The following is a 23,987-nucleotide window of genomic DNA, read 5'->3' on the forward strand; positions in this document are numbered from 1 at the left end:
CATATATTTGGGGGGCACCTGGGTGGCTCAGTGGATTAAAGCCTCTGCTTTCAGCTCAGGTCATGGTCCCAGGGTCCTGGGATCGAGCCCCACATCGGGCTCTCTGCTCAGCGAAGAGCCTGCTTCCCTTCCTCTCTTTCTGCCTGCCTACTTGTGATCTCTGTCAATAAATGGATAAAAAATTTTTAAATCATATATTTTATATTAAAATACATATTTATGTATTCTTATATAATATACGAATATATACTGTATATACATACATAATTATATATTATAATTATTTAAAATCTTTAAAAAATTATATATATTTTTTATTCTTTTAAAATATATATATTTTTATATTTATTTGATGGGTAGAGATCACAAGTAGGCAGAGAGGCAGGCAGAGAGAGAGGGAGAGGCAGGCTCCCCACTGAGCAGAGAACCCAATGTGGGGCTCAATCCCAGGACCATGGGATCATGATATGAGCTGAAGGCAGAGGCTTTAACCCACTGAGCCACCCAGGTGCCCCTAAATTATATGTATTTTTAAAAGGTTTTATTTATTTATTTGAGAAAGAGAGAAAGAATGAAAGAGAAAGCATGAGCAGGGGGCAAAGGCAGAGGGAGAGGAAGAAGAAAACTCCCTGCTGAGCAGGAAGCCTGATAATGGGGCTTGCTCCATGACCCTGATATCATGATCTGAGCTGAAGGCAGATGCTTAACCAACTGAGCCATCCAGGTGCCCCTAAAAATTATATTTTAATGAAATTTGACATTTGTTTATAAGCTATAATAGTTTATATATATATAGATATATTACTGTATGTGAAATATACATATATTATATATATACATGTTTATTAATTTATCTGTACATATATTAGATACTAAATATCTTTTGAGTTTGTTTACAGGATTTTTGCCATATTGAAATTCATAGTTTTCTATGTTCTCAAATTTATCATTCATTTCTTTAACAGCTTTTAGGTTAATGTCATCCTTAAATGTCTGTGCCCATCCCTAGGTTATGAAATAATTCATCAGTGTTTTCCTCCAGCACGTTTTTTTTTTTGTAAAGTCTTTTTTTTTTTTTTTAAGATTTTATTTATTTATTTGACACAGAGAGAGAGAGATCACAAGTAAGCAGAGAGGCAGGCAGAGGGAAAGGGGGAAGCAGGCTCCCTGGAGCAGAGAGCCCGATTCGGAAGTTGATCCCAGGACCCTGAGATCATCACCCAAGCCCAAGGCAGAGGCTTTAACCCACTGAGCCACCCTGGCGTCCCCCTCCAGCACTTTTTTAAGAAAAGTTTTACTTTTTTATTTTTTTATGCCATCTTCACCCCTGCATGGGGCTCAAACTCACAACTGTGAGATCAGGACTACCATGCCCCACTCACTGAACCAGCCAGGCGCCCCTCCTCCAGCACTTTATGATTTCATCATTTATGTTAAAATCTTGATTCTGGGGCACCTGGGTGGCTCGGTCATTGGGCATCTGCCTTCAGCTCAGGTCATGATCCCAGGGTCCTGGGATCGACCCCCGCATCAGGCTCCCTGCTCAGCGGTAAGCCTGCTTCTTCCCCACCCACTCCCCCTGCGTTTGTTCCCTCTCTCCCTGTGTCTCTCTCTGTGTCAAATAAATAAATAAATAAAATCTTTAAAAAAATAAATAAATAAAACAACCTGTGACCAGGGCCAGTGAAGATGTGGTGGCCTGGGCATGCTCATGGGTGCTGCTGGGACTCTATCTGGATCCAGCCCATTTGGAGGGGAGTGTGGCAACCTGTGCCAAGAGGATTCATGTGCTTTGGCCCTAAGTCCATTTCTGGGGCTTAACCTGAACAAATCATCAGAGAAGTGGACATTTACATACTAGGGAGTTCATCCCAACAAAATTAATAAGAAAGAAACATTGAAACAGTTGTAACAGCCATACATTATGATTAGATAAATTAGTAATGCTTCAGTTAAATTACAGAATATTTTATGGCTATTAACAATCATATTTTAAAGAAATAGTCCGTGTTAAGGCGCCTGGGTGGCTCAGTTGGTTAGGCCACTGCGTTCGGCTCAGGTTGTGATCCTGGAGGCCTAGAATCAAGTCCCACATTGGGCTCCCAGCTCTTCAGGGAGTCTGCTTCTCCCTTGGGCCTTGTCCCCTCTCATCTCTCACCCACTCTCTCTCTCAAATAAATAAAATCTTTTTAAAAAATAGTCAATGTTATAGAAAATGTTTATGATATAATTTTAGGTGAAAAACATAAGAATATAAGGTGCTTACATAGTATGAAACATTCCCCCCTTAATTTGTATCGCATGATGTGTATGTCTGTGTGTGATATATATATATATCAGTTAGGAGCTCTAAATTTGAGTGAGTCACATTTCCTCTCTATAAGTCGATTTTATCTTCTGTCCAATGGGGCACTGGGGTACTTACTTCATAGGGTTGTTGTGGAATTGAATAACATTGAACAATGACAGCAATAAAAACATGAAAAGGAATTAAAGACCAAAAAAAAAAAAAAAAAAGAAAAGAAAGCCATGCCAACATGATGGGGTTGCAGATGTTTGGATTTTCTTCTTTAGAATATTTTGGTACTTTTCAAGTTTTCTAAAGTAGTACTATAATTAAGAAATAAGAGAATGTGTTTAGGTAAGTGAGCAAATTGTTTCTATTGTTCTTTAAATAGCAAGTTACATGGCTTGAATGTAAATGATTGAATGTTATATGAAAATATTAAAAATTTGAAAATACAAGGACGCCTAGGTGGCTCAGTCAGTGAAGCCGCTGCCTCCGGCTCAAGTCATGATCCCAGGGTCCTGGGATAGAGTCCCGCATCAGGCTCCTTGCTCAGCAGGGAGCCAGCTTCTCTCTCTGCCTCTGCCTGCTTGTGACCTCTCTCTTTCTCCTTGACAAACAAATAAAATCTTTAAAAAAATTGAAAATACATTCTAATAGTCAAAAAATGTTTAAAATATCTGTATACTCAAGAAAAGAGTTATCTGCTGTCCCACAGCAACCCCCAGGGCCCATCTGTGACCATTTTGTTACATTCCTTTTTCCTAATGTGATTTTGAAGATTGAAAAAGGTTCCACACCTGGTGACTTAATTTGGATCTGACAGAAACCTAATTCAAAGTGGCTTATGCAAAACAGGACATTTTTTGGCTCAAGTAGCTGAAAAGCTCAGGGCAAGTAGCTGAAAAGCTCAGGGCTAGTGCTAGCTTTAGATCTGGCAGGGTCCAGGGCCTCCAATATTACCCTTACCTGTGTGTTTCTAACTTTTGGCTCTGCTTTCTTTGGCACGGGCTTCATTCGCAGACAGGATCTTCCCAGAGAAAGCCTCAAAGATGGCCACAGTGGTTCCAGCCTTACATTCTACTGCTTGGTAATTCCCATGGAAAAGCAGCATTTCTCTCCTGGTAACTCTGCCAAGAATCCCAGGTCTTCCTCTGGTTGGCCTGATGTGGATCATGTGACTGCCTAAGAGCCAATCACTGTGCTCAGGGTCATAGAATGCTCTGATAGGTCATGGAGCCTGAGGTTTCCACCTCACTTGGAGCCAAGAGTAAGACAGAGTGAGTTCCTGAGAGGGAAAAAGCAAGTCTTGTCATCAAAGAAGGGGAATGAATGCTGAACAGGCAAAATAATATAGGGGGCCACCACCCTGCCTTAGTGCTTCTAGAAGAATACATGTTTACTGACTGGGAACACTCTCCTTTTCAGGGCTTCACATAAAATTAGGGTGCCTGCATCCCTGCCAGGGGCTCTGCATGTGGATGGTGTGAACATCCCTGGAAGGCTTGAGTGTTGCTCAGCCCTCGTCCCAGCGGCTGACCCACATGTAGCTTCACACTGGTGAGCTGGTGAGTTTCTTAAGTTACTTTTGGGTTTCAATAAATCAAGTGAACATTTTAAAAAGAGAGCAAAGTTTGCTATGTGTCATAAAAGGGTAGGAGAACAGGACTGGGTGGGAAGAGAGGCTGTGGGGCAGGACAGAGAGAGTCAGGAAACTAGCTCGTGGCTCAGGGCAAGAAGGGACCCATATTCTGAGGGACAACCCTAAGCCAGACACTTCCACAAACATACACATATACTCTTCACACCCACCCAAGAGGGACGTGATATTAGTATCCCCATTTTATAGATGAGGGAACTGAGGCACAAGGAAGGAAAAACACTTGTCAAAGCCACTCAGGGAACAGTAGCAAAAAAAAAAGAGGGGGACTCAAGCGCAGGTCCATCTTCCTTCTTTTTTTTCTGCTCTATTTTGCTGGCTCAGGAACTCACAGAGACTCTTTCAGATTTCAAATGGAACCCCAAATGCTATCCCTAGTCCCAGCTCTCTCCAAATATTTCTTCCTACAGCAGGTAGAGCTAACCAGGAGGCTGAATTCTCCAAGCAATGTTAACAGCCCTGTTTGTTATATTGGTCCGCTATATTAGCAGCTTCTTCTCTCCCTTACTCACTTCTGTTTGCCACCTACCACCTCTGCAACTACATCCCTTCTCCTGTGCCTCAGTTTCCCAGGGAAGAACTCTATTGCTGCTACAGTCCAAGTAGAAGAGAACTCACCCTCTTTATTAATCCATTCATTTGACTATTTATTCATTCAACAAACTCTCAGTAAGCTTATATGGCTGTCAGGCTTGTGATGAGAGCTCAGTGAGACAGCTCCTGCCCTCAGGGGAATTTGTCATCTTGTGGTGGTAGGGGAGGGTGATCACAGCATGTTAGCAAGTTGTTATCAGTGCCATGAGATCTGTAGGGCACCTAACTCAACCCAGGCAAGCTACGATGGGCTGGGAGCCAGGGAAAGCTTTCTGAAGAGGTAACACTTGAGGATGCCTTTATTTATTTATTTATTTGTTTGTTTGTTTGTTTGTTTATTTTAAAGATTTATCTATTGAGGGGCGCCTGGATGGCTCATTGGGTTAAAGCCTCTGCCTTCTGCTCAGGTCATGATCCCACGGTCCTGGGATTGAGCCCCACGTTGGGCTCTCTGCTCCATGGGGAGCCTGCTTCCTCCTCTTCCTCTGCCTGCCTCTCTGCCTACTTGTGATCTCTATCTGTCAAATAAATAAATAAAATCTTTAAAAAAATGATTTATCTATTGATTTGAGAGTTAGAGGGAGAGTGATCGAGGGAGCAAGAGAGAGAGCAAGCATGAGCAGGGGGAGGAGCAGAGGGAGAGAATCCTAAGCAGACCACACCCCCAACCAAGTGTGGAGCCTGATGTGGGGCTCCATCCCACAACACTGGGATCAGGACCTGAGCTGAAATCAAGAGTCAAACATCCAGCTGACTAAGCCACCCAGGTGCCCTGAGGACGCTGGAACAGAATGTCATATTCAAGTCTATCATTTTCAAATAATCTTCTTCTTCTTCATTTTTCTTTTTTGTATTTGGAGTGATTCACCCTAATAAGTCCCACCTTCCCAGGATAGAAGATGGAACACCAAATGCGAACCTCTCTTGCACATTGAAGGCAGACATGTGACATAGGCTCTGCATACGCATTTGTCCAGAACTTCGATCCAGGAGAGAATGACATGAGGGCATAGCACCTTACTGGAGCAGGTGGTGTGAAGGACAGCTGGCATGGCAGGGCTGAGTCCCTGACACACATGTGGCATAGGTGCTTGTGACACAGCCACACCAGCTGCCACTGAAGTTGAGGTGCTAGCTTTGGTGTTGGTAGTGGTGGCGACAGCATGTTCTCCAATGGCCGGTTCTGCAGTGTGTCCTGAGGAGTGAAGTGCATTACCAAGTCTGTTCCTCTCGCTCCTGATGACTCTCTGAACTCCCTCACAACCTGCATTGCACCCCAATTCTGCTTTTGCATGCCTGACTGGATTCCATTGCTGACAACCAAAAGTGCAGCATGAAACGCAGAGGGAGGCAATGTCGTGGGGGGCAATGACGTGTAGTGGGGCCAGATCATGGAGGACCAGAACCAGCTCAAGGGTTAGGCTGCCGGTAGCGGGGAGCTCCCAAAGGATGCTGCAGAAGAGGGACAAGGCCTGGGCACCACTTTGTGAAGGCCAAGGGGAACATGGATACAGACTTAGAAATCACAAGGTTGGAGGATAAGATCCTTATTTTCAAATCCATGGAGGGTTAGTTTTTAAAGTTTGAAAGAGGGATTATAGAGAAATGTTTAAGAAAATGGACTCTGTCCATGCTCTGTGCCTCAGTTTCTTCATCGATAAAATGGAAAATAAGTGTACCTATCTCATGTTTTGAGGATTAAATTAGTTAGGGACGCCTGGCTGGCTCAGTCGGTAGAGCACGCAACTTTTTTTTTTTTAAGATTTTATTTATTTGACAGAGAGAGACAGTGAGAGAAGGAACACAAGCAAGGGGAGTGGGAGAGGGAGAAGCAGGCTTCCTGCTGAACAGGGAGCCTGATTCTGAGCTTGATCCCAGGACCCTGGAAGATCATGACCTGAGCCAAAGGCAGTCGCCTAGTGACTGAACCACCCAGGTGCCCCTAGAGCACACAACTCTTGATCTCAGGGTTGTGAGTCTGAGCCCTCACATTGGGGGTAGAGATTACTTAAAAATAAAATCTTTTTTTAAATTTAAATTTATTTATTTATTTTAGAGAGCAAGAGCAAGCCAGAGAAGGGGCAGGGGAGTGGGATAAAGGAGAGGGAGAGAATCTGAAGTAGACTCCGGACTGGATGTGGAGCCAGACGTAGGGTTCCAACCCATGACCACACAATCATGACCTGAGCAGAAACCAAGAGTAGACAATTAACTAACAGAGGTACTCAGGCACCCCCAAAATAAAACCTTTTAAAATTTATTTTATTATTTATTTATTTAAGATTTTATTTCTTTATTTGACAGAGAGAGAGATAGCTAGGGAGGGAACACAGGCAGGGGGAGTGGGTGATGGAGAAGCAGGTTTCCTGCTGAGTGGAGAGCCCAGTACAGGGCTTGATCCCAGGACCCTGGGACCATGACCTGAGCTGAAAGCAGACATTTAACTACTGAGCCACCCAGACACCCCATAAAAACCTTTTTAAAAGTTTGATATTATGAAATGCTTAGTTGATATTATGAAATGCTTAGAACAGTGCCTATTTACTAAAGAGTAAATACTTTGAAAATGTTAGCTATCATTATTGGGAGAAATATTGAAAAGGCTGGGACTTAGTATGGGACTTAGAGTGACATGTTTCTGGTCCTTGTTTTGTCACAGCTGTGATGTGTGACCCGAACAATATGCTTCCTCCTTTCATCCTTTCTGGCTGCTCTTTTCTACATCTTCTTCCTGGCTTTTCATCTTCTACTTCTTAAGTGGCGGCGGGGGGTGGGGGGAGGATGGTGGGGAGGGCTTCCCTAGGGCTCGTCCTGGGCCTCTCCACTCTTCAGTCTTCACTCCGTCCCCAGGCCAGGTCCTCTGTTCTCAAGGCTTCTATCACCTCCTTGAAGGTTCTGGCCCTGCATTGCTGCCTGTTTCCTGGACAGCTCCACTAGATATATATAATACATCAAAGAGAATTTATCATTCACTATCAGGCCAGGCTTACAATCCCCTTCCTAGAAGATGACACCACTATCACCCACTTAGATGCCAGATAGACCAGAAGCCCCGGTTCTCTATGGGCCTCAAATCTTATTTGTTACTAAATCCTGCTCACTCTACCCTCTCAGACTATCTTGTTTACTTATCACAGCCTCTACCCTAGTCCAAGCCCTCCTCCTCTCACCAGTACCTTTGCACCAGCCTTCTCACTGGGTTCACTGCTTCCAGGCCTGCTTTCTCTGCTTCATGTTATATGGATGGTTTATGCGTGTGATCAAGGGGGGCTTATTCTAGAAATTCAAGTTTAGTTTAATATCCTAAAATAGATCAATATAATTTATTATACTTACAGAATAAGATAAATAGGATCATTTCAATAAATAGAGAAAAAGGACATTTAATAACATTCAATACCATTTACAATAAAACTCAACAAACTAGCAATAGAAGGGAACTTCTTCAGTCTGAGAAAGGACACCCACAATATCCTGTAGCTAAGATTATATTTAATGGAAAGTACCAAACATTTTCTTCCTGATGTCAGGAACAAAGCAAGAATGTTCTAGCACACCAGTTTTGTTCAGCTATTATACTAACAACACTCTCTCTGTCTATACTAGCAAGGGTGATAAGGCAAGAAAAAGCAATAGAATGGGGTGCCTAGCTGACTTGGTTGATAGAGCATATAATAATTGATCTCAGGTTTGTGAGTTTGAGCCCCATATTGAGACCCATATTGGGTATAGAGGTTACTTAAGAATAAAATCTTTGGTATGCCTGGGTGGCTCTGTCAGTTAAGCATCTGCCTTCAGCTTGGGTCATGATCCCGGGATCCTGGGATCAAGTCCCACTTCAGGCTCCTTGCTTAGCAGGGAGCCTGCTTCTCTCTCTGCCTGTCACTCCACCTGCTTGTGCTCTCACTGTCTCTGACAAATAAATAAATGAAATCTTTAAAAAAAAAATATTTAGGGGCACTTGGGTGGTTCAGTGGGCTAAGCATCTGACTTGTAATTTCAGTTCAGGTCAGGTCATGATCTCAGAGTTCTGAGATCAAGCCCCACATTGGGCTCTGTGCTCAGCCAGGAGTCTGCTTCAGATTCTCTCCCACTGTCCCTCCCCTCACTGGCTTCTTGTGTAAAATAAATCAATAAATCTTAAAAAACATAAAATCTTTAAAAATATATTTCTTTCTTTTTAAATTTTATTTATTTATTTGACAGACAGAGATCACAAGTAGGCTGAGAGGCAGGCAGAGAGAGAGGGGGAAGCAGGCTCCCTGCTGAGCAGAGAGCCCGATGTGGGGCTTGATCCCAGGTCTCTGAGATCAAGACCTGAGCCGAAGGCAGAGGCTTAACCCACTGAGCCACCCAGGTGCCCCCCACAAATATTTCTAAATGAAGTATTAGAATGAATTCAAGATAGTTCCTAGATATAGAACAATATGCAAAAATAATTATATATTTTTTAAAAGATTTTATTTATTTATTTGAGAGAAAGATAGCATAAATGGGGGAAGGGGACAAGGAAGGAGCAGAGGAAGAAGCTGACTGCCCACTGAGCAGGGGCCCAATGCAGGGCTTGATGCCAGGACTCCAAGATCATGAATGACCTCAGCCAAAGTCAGACACTCAAACAACTGGGCCACCCAGGCACCCTCAAAATAATTATATATATATATATATATATATATATATATATATATATAAGCAGCAAACAATTAGAAAATAAAATTTGAGTGCCTAGATGGCTCCATCAGTCAAGTGTCCAACTCTTGATATCAGCTCAAGTCTTGATCTCCGGGTCATGAGTTCAAGCCCCACATCGGGCTCTATGCTGGGCATGGAAAGTACATTTTTCTTTTTAAGATTTTTTTTTTTTTAATTTATTTGACAGACAGAGATCACAAGTAGGCAGAGAGGCAGGCAGAGAGGGAGGCGGAAGCAGGCTCCCCGCTGAGCAGAGAGCCCAATGCGGGGCTCTATTCCAGGACCCTGAGATCACAACCCGAGCCGAAGGCAGAGGCTTTAACCCACTGAGCCACCCAGGTGCCCCTGGAAAGTACATTAAAAAAAAAATGAAATTTGAAAATAATACTATTTACAATGGCATACAAAAACATCAGGAATAAATGTAATATGCATAAGACCCTTACTCTGTACACTAAATATTGCTGCAAGAAATAAAAAAAGACCTAAATGAATGGAAAGAGAAAGAAAATACCATGTTCACGGATTGGAAGATTCATTGGAAGATATGAATTTTTCTCAAACTGGCCTTATAGACTCAATGCAATTTCAATAAAAATTTCAATAGATTTTTTTAAGTGAACCCTCTGATTTTATTTTTTTTTTATTTTTTATTTTTTTTAAAGATTTTATTTATTTATTTGTCAGAGAGAGAGCGAGCACAGGCAGACAGAGTGGAAGGCAGAGTCAGAGGGAGAAGCAGGCTCCCTGCAGAGCAAGGAGCCCGATGTGGGACTCGATCCCAGGACGCTGGGATCATGACCTGAGCCGAAGGCAGCTGCTCAACCAACTGAGCCACCCAGGCGTCCCTGAACCCTCTGATTTTAAATTGATATGAAAATGTGAAGAAACTAAACTGATAGTGCATTGTTGGAGAAGAAAAGCCTGAGGAGTTATACTACTATATATAAAAACTTACTATAAAATTTTAACAATTAAGACAATATAGTATTGGCATAGACAAGTAGACCAATGATGCAGAATAGAGAACCCAGAAATAGACTCACACATGTATTATTACTTGCTATATGAAAAAAAGGCCACTACAATTCACTGGAAGGAAAACAGTAGGGGCACCTGGGTGGCTCAGTGGGTTAAGCCTCTGCCTTCCAATTAGGTCATGATCCAAGGGACCTGGGATCAAGCCCTGAATCCAGTTCTCTGCTCCTCGGGGAGCCTGCTCCCTCCTCTCTCTCTGCCTGCCTCTCTGCCTACTTGTGATCTCTGTCTGTCAAATAAATAAATAAAATCTTTAAAACAAACAAACAAACAAGAAACTAAACTAAATAAGAGACTTAACCAGAACCTTAACAAATTACCAATAAGCATATGAAGGGTACTTCACATCATTAGTTCTCAGTGAAATGCAAATTTTTTTAAAGATTTTTAAAATTTTATTTCTTTTTTTTTTGTTATGTTATGTTAGTCACCATATAGTACATCATTAGTGTTTTTTTTTAAGATTTTATTTATTTATCTGACAGAGAGAGATCATAAGTAGGCAGAGAGGCAGGTAGAGAGTGAGGGAGGAAGCAGACTCCCTGCGGAGCAGAGAGCCTGGTGCAGGACTCAGGGCTCCATCCCAGGACCCTGAGATCATGACCTGAGCCTAATGCAGAGGCTTAACCCACTGAGCCACACATCATTAGTTTTTGATGGTGTGTCCCACAATTCATTGTTTGCGTATAACACTCAGTGCTCTAGGCAATCAGAGCCCTCCTTAATACCCATCAAGGGCTCACCCATCCCCCACACCCTCCCCTCAAAAACCCTCAGTTTGTTTCCTGGAGTCCATAGTCTCTCATGGTTTGTCTAAAAATTTATTTTCTGGGGAACCTTTGGTGGCTCAGCTGGTTAAGCATCTGCCTTTTACTCAGGTCATGATCCCATGTCTGTATGGCTCGCTGCTCAGCAGGAAGTCTGTCACCCTCTCCCTCCATCCTTCCCTCTGCTCATGGTCACTCTCTCTCTGTCTCAAATAAATAAGTAAGAAGTTTAAAATTTTTTTAATTTTCTTTTTTTTTTTTTTTTAAAGATTTTATTTATTTATTTGACAGAGAGAAATCATAAGTAGACAGAGAGGCAGGCACACAGAGAGAGCGGGAAGCAGGCTCCCTGCTGAGCAGAGAGCCTGATGCGGGACTCGATCCCAGGACCCTGAGATCAAGACCTGAGCCGAAGGCAGAGGCTTAACCCACTGAGCCACCCAGGTGCCCCCCACAAATATTTCTAAATGAAGTATTAGAATGAATTCAAGATAGTTCCTAGATATAGAACAATATGCAAAAATAATTATATATTTTTTAAAAGATTTTATTTATTTATTTGAGAGAAAGATAGCATAAATGGGGGAAGGGGACAAGGAAGGAGCAGAGGAAGAAGCTGACTGCCCACTGAGCAGGGGCCCAATGCAGGGCTTGATGCCAGGACTCCAAGATCATGAATGACCTCAGCCAAAGTCAGACACTCAAACAACTGGGCCACCCAGGCACCCTCAAAATAATTATATATATATATATATATATATATATATATATATATATGCAGCAAACAATTAGAAAATAAAATTTGAGTGCCTAGATGGCTCCATCAGTCAAGTGTCCAACTCTTGATATCAGCTCAAGTCTTGATCTCCGGGTCATGAGTTCAAGCCCCACATCGGGCTCTATGCTGGGCATGGAAAGTACATTTTTCTTTTTAAGATTTTTTTTTTTTTAATTTATTTGACAGACAGAGATCACAAGTAGGCAGAGAGGCAGGCAGAGAGGGAGGCGGAAGCAGGCTCCCCGCTGAGCAGAGAGCCCAATGCGGGGCTCTATTCCAGGACCCTGAGATCACAACCCGAGCCGAAGGCAGAGGCTTTAACCCACTGAGCCACCCAGGTGCCCCTGGAAAGTACATTAAAAAAAAAATGAAATTTGAAAATAATACTATTTACAATGGCATACAAAAACATCAGGAATAAATGTAATATGCATAAGACCCTTACTCTGTACACTAAATATTGCTGCAAGAAATAAAAAAAGACCTAAATGAATGGAAAGAGAAAGAAAATACCATGTTCACGGATTGGAAGATTCATTGGAAGATATGAATTTTTCTCAAACTGGCCTTATAGACTCAATGCAATTTCAATAAAAATTTCAATAGATTTTTTTAAGTGAACCCTCTGATTTTATTTTTTTTTTATTTTTTATTTTTTTTAAAGATTTTATTTATTTATTTGTCAGAGAGAGAGCGAGCACAGGCAGACAGAGTGGAAGGCAGAGTCAGAGGGAGAAGCAGGCTCCCTGCAGAGCAAGGAGCCCGATGTGGGACTCGATCCCAGGACGCTGGGATCATGACCTGAGCCGAAGGCAGCTGCTCAACCAACTGAGCCACCCAGGCGTCCCTGAACCCTCTGATTTTAAATTGATATGAAAATGTGAAGAAACTAAACTGATAGTGCATTGTTGGAGAAGAAAAGCCTGAGGAGTTATACTACTATATATAAAAACTTACTATAAAATTTTAACAATTAAGACAATATAGTATTGGCATAGACAAGTAGACCAATGATGCAGAATAGAGAACCCAGAAATAGACTCACACATGTATTATTACTTGCTATATGAAAAAAAGGCCACTACAATTCACTGGAAGGAAAACAGTAGGGGCACCTGGGTGGCTCAGTGGGTTAAGCCTCTGCCTTCCAATTAGGTCATGATCCAAGGGACCTGGGATCAAGCCCTGAATCCAGTTCTCTGCTCCTCGGGGAGCCTGCTCCCTCCTCTCTCTCTGCCTGCCTCTCTGCCTACTTGTGATCTCTGTCTGTCAAATAAATAAATAAAATCTTTAAAACAAACAAACAAACAAGAAACTAAACTAAATAAGAGACTTAACCAGAACCTTAACAAATTACCAATAAGCATATGAAGGGTACTTCACATCATTAGTTCTCAGTGAAATGCAAATTTTTTTAAAGATTTTTAAAATTTTATTTCTTTTTTTTTTGTTATGTTATGTTAGTCACCATATAGTACATCATTAGTGTTTTTTTTTAAGATTTTATTTATTTATCTGACAGAGAGAGATCATAAGTAGGCAGAGAGGCAGGTAGAGAGTGAGGGAGGAAGCAGACTCCCTGCGGAGCAGAGAGCCTGGTGCAGGACTCAGGGCTCCATCCCAGGACCCTGAGATCATGACCTGAGCCTAATGCAGAGGCTTAACCCACTGAGCCACACATCATTAGTTTTTGATGGTGTGTCCCACAATTCATTGTTTGCGTATAACACTCAGTGCTCTAGGCAATCAGAGCCCTCCTTAATACCCATCAAGGGCTCACCCATCCCCCACACCCTCCCCTCAAAAACCCTCAGTTTGTTTCCTGGAGTCCATAGTCTCTCATGGTTTGTCTAAAAATTTATTTTCTGGGGAACCTTTGGTGGCTCAGCTGGTTAAGCATCTGCCTTTTACTCAGGTCATGATCCCATGTCTGTATGGCTCGCTGCTCAGCAGGAAGTCTGTCACCCTCTCCCTCCATCCTTCCCTCTGCTCATGGTCACTCTCTCTCTGTCTCAAATAAATAAGTAAGAAGTTTAAAATTTTTTTAATTTTCTTTTTTTTTTTTTTTTTTTAAAGATTTTATTTATTTATTTGACAGAGAGAAATCATAAGTAGACAGAGAGGCAGGCACACAGAGAGAGCGGGAAGCAGGCTCCCTGCTGAGCAGAGAGCCTGATGCGGGACTCGATCCCAGGACCCTGAGATCAAGACCTGAGCCGAAGGCAGAGGCTTAACCCACTGAGCCACCCAGGTGCCCCCCACAAATATTTCTAAATGAAGTATTAGAATGAATTCAAGATAGTTCCTAGATATAGAACAATATGCAAAAATAATTATATATTTTTTAAAAGATTTTATTTATTTATTTGAGAGAAAGATAGCATAAATGGGGGAAGGGGACAAGGAAGGAGCAGAGGAAGAAGCTGACTGCCCACTGAGCAGGGGCCCAATGCAGGGCTTGATGCCAGGACTCCAAGATCATGAATGACCTCAGCCAAAGTCAGACACTCAAACAACTGGGCCACCCAGGCACCCTCAAAATAATTATATATATATATATATATATATATATATATATATGCAGCAAACAATTAGAAAATAAAATTTGAGTGCCTAGATGGCTCCATCAGTCAAGTGTCCAACTCTTGATATCAGCTCAAGTCTTGATCTCCGGGTCATGAGTTCAAGCCCCACATCGGGCTCTATGCTGGGCATGGAAAGTACATTTTTCTTTTTAAGATTTTTTTTTTTTTAATTTATTTGACAGACAGAGATCACAAGTAGGCAGAGAGGCAGGCAGAGAGGGAGGCGGAAGCAGGCTCCCCGCTGAGCAGAGAGCCCAATGCGGGGCTCTATTCCAGGACCCTGAGATCACAACCCGAGCCGAAGGCAGAGGCTTTAACCCACTGAGCCACCCAGGTGCCCCTGGAAAGTACATTAAAAAAAAAATGAAATTTGAAAATAATACTATTTACAATGGCATACAAAAACATCAGGAATAAATGTAATATGCATAAGACCCTTACTCTGTACACTAAATATTGCTGCAAGAAATAAAAAAAGACCTAAATGAATGGAAAGAGAAAGAAAATACCATGTTCACGGATTGGAAGATTCATTGGAAGATATGAATTTTTCTCAAACTGGCCTTATAGACTCAATGCAATTTCAATAAAAATTTCAATAGATTTTTTTAAGTGAACCCTCTGATTTTATTTTTTTTTTATTTTTTATTTTTTTTAAAGATTTTATTTATTTATTTGTCAGAGAGAGAGCGAGCACAGGCAGACAGAGTGGAAGGCAGAGTCAGAGGGAGAAGCAGGCTCCCTGCAGAGCAAGGAGCCCGATGTGGGACTCGATCCCAGGACGCTGGGATCATGACCTGAGCCGAAGGCAGCTGCTCAACCAACTGAGCCACCCAGGCGTCCCTGAACCCTCTGATTTTAAATTGATATGAAAATGTGAAGAAACTAAACTGATAGTGCATTGTTGGAGAAGAAAAGCCTGAGGAGTTATACTACTATATATAAAAACTTACTATAAAATTTTAACAATTAAGACAATATAGTATTGGCATAGACAAGTAGACCAATGATGCAGAATAGAGAACCCAGAAATAGACTCACACATGTATTATTACTTGCTATATGAAAAAAAGGCCACTACAATTCACTGGAAGGAAAACAGTAGGGGCACCTGGGTGGCTCAGTGGGTTAAGCCTCTGCCTTCCAATTAGGTCATGATCCAAGGGACCTGGGATCAAGCCCTGAATCCAGTTCTCTGCTCCTCGGGGAGCCTGCTCCCTCCTCTCTCTCTGCCTGCCTCTCTGCCTACTTGTGATCTCTGTCTGTCAAATAAATAAATAAAATCTTTAAAACAAACAAACAAACAAGAAACTAAACTAAATAAGAGACTTAACCAGAACCTTAACAAATTACCAATAAGCATATGAAGGGTACTTCACATCATTAGTTCTCAGTGAAATGCAAATTTTTTTAAAGATTTTTAAAATTTTATTTCTTTTTTTTTTGTTATGTTATGTTAGTCACCATATAGTACATCATTAGTGTTTTTTTTTAAGATTTTATTTATTTATCTGACAGAGAGAGATCATAAGTAGGCAGAGAGGCAGGTAGAGAGTGAGGGAGGAAGCAGACTCCCTGCGGAGCAGAGAGCCTGGTGCAGGACTCAGGGCTCCATCCCAGGACCCTGAGATCATGACCTGAGCCTAATGCAGAGGCTTAACCCACTGAGCCACACATCATTAGTTTTTGATGGTGTGTCCCACAATTCATTGTTTGCGTATAACACTCAGTGCTCTAGGCAATCAGAGCCCTCCTTAATACCCATCAAGGGCTCACCCATCCCCCACACCCTCCCCTCAAAAACCCTCAGTTTGTTTCCTGGAGTCCATAGTCTCTCATGGTTTGTCTAAAAATTTATTTTCTGGGGAACCTTTGGTGGCTCAGCTGGTTAAGCATCTGCCTTTTACTCAGGTCATGATCCCATGTCTGTATGGCTCGCTGCTCAGCAGGAAGTCTGTCACCCTCTCCCTCCATCCTTCCCTCTGCTCATGGTCACTCTCTCTCTGTCTCAAATAAATAAGTAAGAAGTTTAAAATTTTTTTAATTTTCTTTTTTTTTTTTTTTTTTAAAGATTTTATTTATTTATTTGACAGAGAGAAATCATAAGTAGACAGAGAGGCAGGCACACAGAGAGAGCGGGAAGCAGGCTCCCTGCTGAGCAGAGAGCCTGATGCGGGACTCGATCCCAGGACCCTGAGATCAAGACCTGAGCCGAAGGCAGAGGCTTAACCCACTGAGCCACCCAGGTGCCCCCCACAAATATTTCTAAATGAAGTATTAGAATGAATTCAAGATAGTTCCTAGATATAGAACAATATGCAAAAATAATTATATATTTTTTAAAAGATTTTATTTATTTATTTGAGAGAAAGATAGCATAAATGGGGGAAGGGGACAAGGAAGGAGCAGAGGAAGAAGCTGACTGCCCACTGAGCAGGGGCCCAATGCAGGGCTTGATGCCAGGACTCCAAGATCATGAATGACCTCAGCCAAAGTCAGACACTCAAACAACTGGGCCACCCAGGCACCCTCAAAATAATTATATATATATATATATATATATATATATATATATATATATATGCAGCAAACAATTAGAAAATAAAATTTGAGTGCCTAGATGGCTCCATCAGTCAAGTGTCCAACTCTTGATATCAGCTCAAGTCTTGATCTCCGGGTCATGAGTTCAAGCCCCACATCGGGCTCTATGCTGGGCATGGAAAGTACATTTTTCTTTTTAAGATTTTTTTTTTTTTAATTTATTTGACAGACAGAGATCACAAGTAGGCAGAGAGGCAGGCAGAGAGGGAGGCGGAAGCAGGCTCCCCGCTGAGCAGAGAGCCCAATGCGGGGCTCTATTCCAGGACCCTGAGATCACAACCCGAGCCGAAGGCAGAGGCTTTAACCCACTGAGCCACCCAGGTGCCCCTGGAAAGTACATTAAAAAAAAAATGAAATTTGAAAATAATACTATTTACAATGGCATACAAAAACATCAGGAATAAATGTAATATGCATAAGACCCTTACTCTGTACACTAAATATTGCTGCAAGAAATAAAAAAAGACCTAAATGAATGGAAAGAGAAAGAAAATACCATGTTCACGGATTGGAAGATTCATTGGAAGATATGAATTTTTCTCAAACTGGCCTTATAGACTCAAAGCAATTTCAATAAAAATTTCTTTTTTTTTTTTTTTTTTTTTTTTTAAAGATTTTATTTATTTATTTGACAGACAGAGATCACAAGTAGGCAGAGAAGCAGGCAGAGAGAGAGGAAGGGAAGCAGGCCCCCTGCGGAGCAGAGAGCCCGATATGGGACTCGATCCCAGGACCCTGAGATCATGACCTGAGCCGAAGGCAGCGGCTTAACCCACTGAGCCACCCAGGTGCCCCTGGAAAGTACATTAAAAAAAAAATGAAATTTGAAAATAATACTATTTACAATGGCATACAAAAACATCAGGAATAAATGTAATATGCATAAGACCCTTACTCTGTACACTAAATATTGCTGCAAGAAATAAAAAAAGACCTAAATGAATGGAAAGAGAAAGAAAATACCATGTTCACGGATTGGAAGATTCATTGGAAGATATGAATTCTTCTCAAACTGGCCTTATAGACTCAATGCAATTTCAATAAAAATTTCAATAGATTTTTTTAAGTGAACCCTCTGATTTTATTTTTTTTTATTTTTTATTTTTTTTAAAGATTTTATTTATTTATTTGTCAGAGAGAGAGCGAGCACAGGCAGACAGAGTGGAAGGCAGAGTCAGAGGGAGAAGCAGGCTCCCTGCAGAGCAAGGAGCCCGATGTGGGACTCGATCCCAGGACGCTGGGATCATGACCTGAGCCGAAGGCAGCTGCTCAACCAACTGAGCCACCCAGGCGTCCCTGAACCCTCTGATTTTAAATTGATATGAAAATGTGAAGAAACTAAACTGATAGTGCATTGTTGGAGAAGAAAAGCCTGAGGAGTTATACTACTATATATAAAAACTTACTATAAAATTTTAACAATTAAGACAATATAGTATTGGCATAGACAAGTAGACCAATGATGCAGAATAGAGAACCCAGAAATAGACTCACACATGTATTATTACTTGCTATATGAAAAAAAGGCCACTACAATTCACTGGAAGGAAAACAGTAGGGGCACCTGGGTGGCTCAGTGGGTTAAGCCTCTGCCTTCCAATTAGGTCATGATCCAAGGGACCTGGGATCAAGCCCTGAATCCAGTTCTCTGCTCCTCGGGGAGCCTGCTCCCTCCTCTCTCTCTGCCTGCCTCTCTGCCTACTTGTGATCTCTGTCTGTCAAATAAATAAATAAAATCTTTAAAACAAACAAACAAACAAGAAACTAAACTAAATAAGAGACTTAACCAGAACCTTAACAAATTACCAATAAGCATATGAAGGGTACTTCACATCATTAGTTCTCAGTGAAATGCAAATTTTTTTAAAGATTTTTAAAATTTTATTTCTTTTTTTTTTGTTATGTTATGTTAGTCACCATATAGTACATCATTAGTGTTTTTTTTTAAGATTTTATTTATTTATCTGACAGAGAGAGATCATAAGTAGGCAGAGAGGCAGGTAGAGAGTGAGGGAGGAAGCAGACTCCCTGCGGAGCAGAGAGCCTGGTGCAGGACTCAGGGCTCCATCCCAGGACCCTGAGATCATGACCTGAGCCTAATGCAGAGGCTTAACCCACTGAGCCACACATCATTAGTTTTTGATGGTGTGTCCCACAATTCATTGTTTGCGTATAACACTCAGTGCTCTAGGCAATCAGAGCCCTCCTTAATACCCATCAAGGGCTCACCCATCCCCCACACCCTCCCCTCAAAAACCCTCAGTTTGTTTCCTGGAGTCCATAGTCTCTCATGGTTTGTCTAAAAATTTATTTTCTGGGGAACCTTTGGTGGCTCAGCTGGTTAAGCATCTGCCTTTTACTCAGGTCATGATCCCATGTCTGTATGGCTCGCTGCTCAGCAGGAAGTCTGTCACCCTCTCCCTCCATCCTTCCCTCTGCTCATGGTCACTCTCTCTCTGTCTCAAATAAATAAGTAAGAAGTTTAAAATTTTTTTAATTTTCTTTTTTTTTTTTTTTTTTAAAGATTTTATTTATTTATTTGACAGAGAGAAATCATAAGTAGACAGAGAGGCAGGCACACAGAGAGAGCGGGAAGCAGGCTCCCTGCTGAGCAGAGAGCCTGATGCGGGACTCGATCCCAGGACCCTGAGATCAAGACCTGAGCCGAAGGCAGAGGCTTAACCCACTGAGCCACCCAGGTGCCCCCCACAAATATTTCTAAATGAAGTATTAGAATGAATTCAAGATAGTTCCTAGATATAGAACAATATGCAAAAATAATTATATATTTTTTAAAAGATTTTATTTATTTATTTGAGAGAAAGATAGCATAAATGGGGGAAGGGGACAAGGAAGGAGCAGAGGAAGAAGCTGACTGCCCACTGAGCAGGGGCCCAATGCAGGGCTTGATGCCAGGACTCCAAGATCATGAATGACCTCAGCCAAAGTCAGACACTCAAACAACTGGGCCACCCAGGCACCCTCAAAATAATTATATATATATATATATATATATATATATATATATATGCAGCAAACAATTAGAAAATAAAATTTGAGTGCCTAGATGGCTCCATCAGTCAAGTGTCCAACTCTTGATATCAGCTCAAGTCTTGATCTCCGGGTCATGAGTTCAAGCCCCACATCGGGCTCTATGCTGGGCATGGAAAGTACATTTTTCTTTTTAAGATTTTTTTTTTTTTAATTTATTTGACAGACAGAGATCACAAGTAGGCAGAGAGGCAGGCAGAGAGGGAGGCGGAAGCAGGCTCCCCGCTGAGCAGAGAGCCCAATGCGGGGCTCTATTCCAGGACCCTGAGATCACAACCCGAGCCGAAGGCAGAGGCTTTAACCCACTGAGCCACCCAGGTGCCCCTGGAAAGTACATTAAAAAAAAAATGAAATTTGAAAATAATACTATTTACAATGGCATACAAAAACATCAGGAATAAATGTAATATGCATAAGACCCTTACTCTGTACACTAAATATTGCTGCAAGAAATAAAAAAAGACCTAAATGAATGGAAAGAGAAAGAAAATACCATGTTCACGGATTGGAAGATTCATTGGAAGATATGAATTCTTCTCAAACTGGCCTTATAGACTCAATGCAATTTCAATAAAAATTTCAATAGATTTTTTTAAGTGAACCCTCTGATTTTATTTTTTTTTATTTTTTATTTTTTTTAAAGATTTTATTTATTTATTTGTCAGAGAGAGAGCGAGCACAGGCAGACAGAGTGGAAGGCAGAGTCAGAGGGAGAAGCAGGCTCCCTGCAGAGCAAGGAGCCCGATGTGGGACTCGATCCCAGGACGCTGGGATCATGACCTGAGCCGAAGGCAGCTGCTCAACCAACTGAGCCACCCAGGCGTCCCTGAACCCTCTGATTTTAAATTGATATGAAAATGTGAAGAAACTAAACTGATAGTGCATTGTTGGAGAAGAAAAGCCTGAGGAGTTATACTACTATATATAAAAACTTACTATAAAATTTTAACAATTAAGACAATATAGTATTGGCATAGACAAGTAGACCAATGATGCAGAATAGAGAACCCAGAAATAGACTCACACATGTATTATTACTTGCTATATGAAAAAAAGGCCACTACAATTCACTGGAAGGAAAACAGTAGGGGCACCTGGGTGGCTCAGTGGGTTAAGCCTCTGCCTTCCAATTAGGTCATGATCCAAGGGACCTGGGATCAAGCCCTGAATCCAGTTCTCTGCTCCTCGGGGAGCCTGCTCCCTCCTCTCTCTCTGCCTGCCTCTCTGCCTACTTGTGATCTCTGTCTGTCAAATAAATAAATAAAATCTTTAAAACAAACAAACAAACAAGAAACTAAACTAAATAAGAGACTTAACCAGAACCTTAACAAATTACCAATAAGCATATGAAGGGTACTTCACATCATTAGTTCTCAGTGAAATGCAAATTTTTTTAAAGATTTTTAAAATTTTATTTCTTTTTTTTTTGTTATGTTATGTTAGTCACCATATAGTACATCATTAGTGTTTTTTTTTTAAGATTTTATTTATTTATCTGACAGAGAGAGATCATAAGTAGGCAGAGAGGCAGGTAGAGAGTGAGGGAGGAAGCAGACTCCCTGCGGAGCAGAGAGCCTGGTGCAGGACTCAGGGCTCCATCCCAGGACCCTGAGATCATGACCTGAGCCTAATGCAGAGGCTTAACCCACTGAGCCACACATCATTAGTTTTTGATGGTGTGTCCCACAATTCATTGTTTGCGTATAACACTCAGTGCTCTAGGCAATCAGAGCCCTCCTTAATACCCATCAAGGGCTCACCCATCCCCCACACCCTCCCCTCAAAAACCCTCAGTTTGTTTCCTGGAGTCCATAGTCTCTCATGGTTTGTCTAAAAATTTATTTTCTGGGGAACCTTTGGTGGCTCAGCTGGTTAAGCATCTGCCTTTTACTCAGGTCATGATCCCATGTCTGTATGGCTCGCTGCTCAGCAGGAAGTCTGTCACCCTCTCCCTCCATCCTTCCCTCTGCTCATGGTCACTCTCTCTCTGTCTCAAATAAATAAGTAAGAAGTTTAAAATTTTTTTTATTTTCTTTAGTAATCTCTACACCCAATGTGGGGCTTGAGCTCATGACTCTGAGACACTGACTGAGCCAGCCAGGTGCCCCAGTGAAATGCAAATTTAAATGACAATGAGATGCTATTATACACACTTATCAGAGCAGCTAAAATGAAATGGACCAATATTTCCAATTGTTTACAAGGATGTAGAGCAACCGAACTCCCATACATTGTTAGCAGGAAAATACACTGATACCATACTTTGAAAACTGGCAGTATTTACTGAGGTTCAGTGTATATGTCCCAGGAATTCCACTACTGGATACACACCCAACAGAAATGAGGGTGTATATGTGCACCAAAAGCAAGCAAGATACAAGAATATTCACAGCAGCATTATTTATAAGAGCCAAAAATTGGAAGCACTGACATGTCCATTAACAGTAGAATGGATAAATAAAAAATATATGTGTTCACACAGACAAACATGCACGCAAATGCACACACTAATTTACACAGCCCTGGGTAGGAAGAGACAATTGCCAATTGCTGCAACACAGATGAATCTTTTGAGCAAAATGTAGGGCAAAAGAATCCAGGCACAAACAAGTGCATGCTGTAGGATTCTATTTATATGGAGCTCAAAAACAAGCAAAAATAACTATATAGTGGTAAAAATCAAAATAGTGGTTACTTCTTGGGGGTATGGCTGGGTAGGGGCATGAGAGAACTTTCCAGGCATGAGAAATGTTCTGAGTCTTGATCTGAATAGTGGTTATAATTTACCAAGCCGTACATTTGAGATTTGGGCAATCTACTATTTGTAAGCTATACCTCAATTTTTTAAAAGCCTTAAAAAGTTTAAAATGTCAATGTCCATCAGTGTGTCCCATTGCTTACAGGAGAAAATCCAGATTCATTTTCAGACCACTGATCCCCACTGTCATTAGCTCATGGCATGGCTTCCACCATCCCCCTAATAGACCATAAGCTCCACAAAGTTAGGACCATGACTGAACAGAACCGAACTGCACTTTTTGTGGCCATAACCCCAACTCCTAGCACAGTCCCTGGCAAACAGCAGAAGCTCAATCAATACATATTTTAAGTAAATTAGTGGATGAGTAGTGGCTTTATCTTGTTCCAATACTAACACTTTTAAGCTCCCTCTCCACCTCCCCAAAGAGGTTCCTGGAACCTTCCCAGCTCTCTCCAGCCCTGCAGAGTGGCTCACTCTTGCCCAACAGGTGTATTCCTGCATCACCTTCAGCCTTTCTGGAATATCCTTTCCCCTTTCTTGTCCCACAAACTGCTGCTCCAAACCCTTCTAAGCCCATCGACAACTCCCTCCTTCATGATCTTAAAACTTGAATACAGCACACAAATCACCATGTCTTTATTTCCACGGCTTCACGACTCCCTGATTTTGAGACCTTAGACAAGTCACCTAACTCTCTGGGTTGGTGATTCAGTGTGCACACTCCCACCAAGATTTATTCTTTTCCCTGTGCCCAGAAGCCTGACCTCTATGGACGATATCACTGAAAAACATTGCCTTCTGTTTCCCTATGGATTCAAACAATGGGAAGTCCCAGCAGGAGGGAGAGAAAAGGGAACTCATTCTTCTCCTCCTAACACCATTTTCCACAGCCATGGCTCCCATCAGGTACCCCCACTTTCACAACCCCAGCTTCACTAGCTGCTAGTGAGAGCCTTTCTCACTTCTTTTCCCTTCAGACCCATAGGTGGTAAGGGCTCCCCACTGTTGCTAACCTTCGGGGCACCCCACCAACCCTTGTACGTTTCCCTCACCCTTGCCACTTCTGTAAATTGTCCTTTTATGTGACTCTGCAAGAAACCCTTCAGTTGCCATCTGTTTCCTACTGGGACCCAGTGTCACATTTCCCTAACCCTCAATTTGTTCATTTGTAAA

General features: G+C 41.7%; 2 long non-coding RNA genes across 5 annotated transcripts in view; one reads left to right on the plus strand and one right to left on the minus strand.

Annotated features, from left to right (window-relative positions):
• The window catches only part of LOC131810134 (uncharacterized), a 52,006-nt gene that overhangs the window by 13,740 nt on the left and 14,279 nt on the right, over positions 1–23,987 (minus strand). The window contains exon 6 of one of the 4 annotated variants that reach the window (XR_009345430.1): positions 6,607–6,724. The exons of the other annotated variants lie outside the window; for them this stretch is intronic. This is a non-coding gene — a long non-coding RNA (uncharacterized LOC131810134). Of the gene's footprint in view, positions 1–6,606; positions 6,725–23,987 lie in introns of those variants that run through there. 4 annotated transcript variants of the gene reach the window in all.
• On the plus strand, positions 3,231–5,051 carry LOC131810135 (uncharacterized). Its single transcript, XR_009345433.1, has 3 exons — positions 3,231–3,377; positions 3,716–3,855; positions 4,888–5,051. It is a non-coding gene; the product is annotated as an uncharacterized LOC131810135 (long non-coding RNA).

Source organism: Mustela lutreola, chromosome 10 (genome assembly GCF_030435805.1).
Source record: "Mustela lutreola isolate mMusLut2 chromosome 10, mMusLut2.pri, whole genome shotgun sequence".
NCBI classification, from domain to species: Eukaryota; Metazoa; Chordata; class Mammalia; order Carnivora; family Mustelidae; genus Mustela; species Mustela lutreola.